We start from the raw sequence: 4,323 nt of genomic DNA, 5'->3' as shown, positions 1-4,323 counted from the left end.
AAATTAAAACTTTCCTTTTACCTCTTTTCTAATTCGAGCAAGGATTTCAATTGGATTCTTTACTGGTTCCCTTTCCTTGTTTTACAAATCAAGTACCACAATGTATTTACCCTTATTTATCTACCTTGCATGTACTTGATTTCCTTCCTTAAATAACTTCTGCCCATTATCGTTTGAATTTGGACTCCTTAATTAAAGGAAGTCTATAGGCTGAATGATTTTAATTAGTACATAGTTCCTTAATTATTACTAAACGATGATTCTTGCCTTATTTGCTACACCTGTTTGCAATATAAATACCCTGCTCTTTTATTAATACACACACGATTTTTAATCATCACAACTCTCTTCTAAAACTTACACTCTTGCTTCTTGATTGCAATTTGGCTTCCCTAAATCTACTATTTCTTCCTACTTGCTCTTCTGAACTGGTATGTCCTACTTTTGATTCAAGCATCAAAATCCAATGTGTTTACTTACAAGCTTTTATGCCCATGCCTACTTTACTGCTTTGTAGAGTTCAACTTTAAAGTAATACTTATGTCTTGCTATCTGTTACTGCAATGAATCCCTATCCCCATTCCCCTTTATGTGCTTGGGCTGTAGTTTAAGACATGGCAACATACAAAGTTGTTGTCATGGATTAAGACTGGGTCCTTTAGATCCCCAGCCTCTTTCAATCTCCCATAACCCCATCTCCTTATGTGTATAGAGTTAAGGTATAGCCTGGCAGCCTCTAAATTGCTGTCCATGGCTGAACCTGACCCTCAAAGGGTCCTAACTCTCTAATTTTTTAAGCTGACAAGCTGGTCAGGGGTGTGCCAGCATTCCAGTTGCTGGGCATGACCACCAGCCTGCCCTGGCTCCCCCTAATTCCCTTTCATTGCACTTACACTTACTCCTAAGCCCTTAAGTCCTGCCCCCCTCCTGTGAGCCTTGCCTTGGGACCTTGAGTTCCCTTTGAACTTGGACACTTGAGGGCTGGCCCTTCCACTGCACTATAATCTATTCTGCAATAATATTTGGGGTGTAAGCACTGCCTGGAACTCTTGAAGTTCCTTGGAACTTTGACACATCCCAAATAAGAGAAAGGCTTTGAAAAAATCCGATCCTGGAAGTTGGTTTATCTCATATTATTAGACTTTGAGTCTGGATTAGGCTGATTAGATGTAGATGTAATCACTGATGTATTTTCATTTATTCTTTTGATTCACTTGGTCTGTCATAAGCTTTATAATGAACCTTGTAATAACTACTGAGGTATAGTGAAAAGGGATGGGATAGAATGCATGCCAAAGGGGTAGATACCATGCCTATAGGGTGTATATTTTCTCAATTCTGCATCTCAATTCTTCAATTCTGCATTTTCACGTAGATACCATGCCTATAGGGTGTATATTTTCTCAATTCTGCATTTTCACGTAGATACCATGCCTATAGGGTGTATATTTTCTCAATTCTGCATTTTCACACTTTAAAATGCTGCATTCTTCACATAGATACCATGCTCATAGGTTTTCTGCACTTCGCAATATATACCATGTCAATAAATCACTGCTAAAATTCTGCACATCACGTAGATAATATGCCTATAGGATTTTTCCTGCATTTTTGCACGTGCATCTGTCATTAGGCAATTCCACTTATAGGGCCTAAAATAAACCAATCATATCAATGACCTGCTTAGAAGATCTCTGCATAACAAGATTCGTAACACCTAGAAAGCATGCCTATAGGAGTAATCGATTAAAATCTGAAATTGCCCACTCATCTTTAAAATCAGTAGTAACTCGTTTAAAGTGCTCGCAGAACTTACGATGCTGTAACTCAAATATTTTTTGCAATCAGTTCGTTCTTCCCCCGTCTTTGAACTAATAGATATCATGCATATAGACCCTGTTTGACGCAGATAGATAGTTAGATAATTAATCAATCGTCAGTTTTTCTGCAACTACATCTAAGCAGGACTAATTCGGACTCCCTATCTGGAAATATGTGGTAGATCAATTCTTCCTACGCTAATTTTAATCAAGGACCTAAACAGTATGTGAAAGACGTGCTAAACAATTCGTTTCTCTAAATGAGGAGGCCTACTTGAGCCTTTAATTGCTTTATCTCCCCATTAAGTGTATTATGTGTTTTTGATTGTCGCCTTAGAATTTTATCCTTTTAAACCTCTGAAAAGCCAAGCTTCCTCCCTTTAGGATTAGTAGTCTTAAAAGCCTCCAGGACTGATAGGTGGGACGGGTAATAGTACGTTGTAGGTAGCGATACCATTCCGCGATTAATACCTTGATGGGGTGGGAAGGGTAGACATGGAGATGATGATCACACGATAACACTATGCGTACGATTGGTTACTGGTGTTGTGTGGATGATCCATGTGATTTATAAACCTAGGACCCCTTTTCTTATGTTATTTTGTTTAGTATCAATAAATTCTGTCTTTTCAATTACCCAAAACTCCCCTTTAATTTTTTCACTGCATTATTCCTTTTCCTTTTTAACTTTTTCTTCTTTGTTTATTCCATGTCTTGACTAATTCTTGCACTTAGACTCTCCCTCAAACAAATTATAGATTCCAACATGCTTGTTTGCAACCCTTATATGTAAGTTTATTTGTATACTTGTTTACATTAAAGTCACAACATAGCATGGCCGGGAACCACACTAGTGGATCTTGTAGGGTGCCTAACACCTTCCCCTCGAGATAATTTCTAGCCCTTACCCGAACTCTGGTTTTCCAATTCAAAACCCTTAGTGTCCTAATGCACTTAATCATTAGGTGGCGACTCTTCAATTCCAAAACCCAATTCCCAAACGGGAATAGAGTTGCCTTCCCAAATGTCGTAAACCTGATTTCGCTTTAGAAAAAGGGGGCGTCGACAGCATGGCGACTCTGCTGGGGATGTCTTTAGGCTTTTACCACTTCATGTTATGTGTGACTTTATTGTTTTCTTTATTGCTTTGTTTAATACCTTTATTCGAAACTAACTTGTCTTTTTGTTTCTTTTTCTTTAACGCTTTCATTTACTGCTTTCCTTCAATACCGTTGTTATTTCTGAGCAATTATTGTAATCATTATGAACGTGAAAATACGTGACAATTTGTTTCATTCTTGTAATTGCATCTTCAACATCATATTCCACTCGTGCCAAACAAATACCATAGCAACGCTTGATGAGTTGTTGCGCTCTTCCGATATTATTACCCCCTAAATTTGGCAAAGGCATATTTGCGGTAAAACTAGTCGATCAGCGGTGCAGTCGACGGTTCCGTGCCTTTCCCTCTTGAGTTGTTCGCTCAAGGGTACCGGTCTAGCACCTCATAGAAACCTTATTCTATTTAATTGTTCATGCATCATTATCAAACCTAGTCGAGTCAATTATGTTGTCCACATAATGACTCTTTTCAAGATAGCCTTGTCCAAAGTCCACTGGGTTCCCCTGGAACCCCAACGGACAACACCATTGTTCTGTGCATTTATTTGGAGAACTAAATGCCATTATACTAATTATTGATTTAAATAGTCGAGTCCGGTGGGGTAAGGGACTAACACTTTATTTTGCAGAAATGAGGCACGAAATCCCCAGATTCGGCATGGTAACCAATATTCACCCAAGGTTGCTAAGTTGGTGGGAGGACCTTCATTCCAGTGACCGGGCTCTCGTCCGCAAGTATTTGGAAAACTTACCCTCTCTTTTGGAAATTCAGCTGAACAACAAAATCATAGAGGCTGCGACCTTATTCTGGGACAGTGACTTATTACTTTTACCAAGGGATTTGATAAATTAACCTAGTAAAAATTCCTTCTTAAGTAAAGTACAACGGCAAACGGTTTAAGGAAAATTTTGAGAAATCAATTGAGTTAAAAAATGTAACAATTGTTGAAAATTGAAGTATTAAATATATATGAAACAAATAGGGCGAGGTATTGTCAACACTATGAATTCCCATACAAAGGATCACAGCCGTAAAGGAATCTAAACCATTAAAACACTTGAATTGATAACAACAATTACAGCGGAGACAAAATAAACACGGAAGGAGTACATCTCAGCTCAGAGATAACAACTGGGGATCTCCCAGGATACCGTCCTGTAGTCCCCAAATATAAATATCCAGTGGATCTCCCGGGTGCAGTCCCGTAGTCCAACTCATAATGCGCGGTGATCTACCGGAATCCCGATCCGTAGTCCCAAATGTAAATACCCAGTACTGGGCAAATCTACCGGGTGCATTCCCGTAGTTCCATATAACTGTGCAGGGGGATCTCCCGGGAATCTAACCCGTAGTCCCAAAGTAAATGTGCAGGGGGATCTC

The sequence above is a fragment of the Nicotiana attenuata genome, unplaced genomic scaffold (genome assembly GCF_001879085.1).
Source record: "Nicotiana attenuata strain UT unplaced genomic scaffold, NIATTr2, whole genome shotgun sequence".
Taxonomy (NCBI): Eukaryota; Viridiplantae; Streptophyta; class Magnoliopsida; order Solanales; family Solanaceae; genus Nicotiana; species Nicotiana attenuata.
This window is presented reverse-complemented; position numbering follows the sequence as displayed.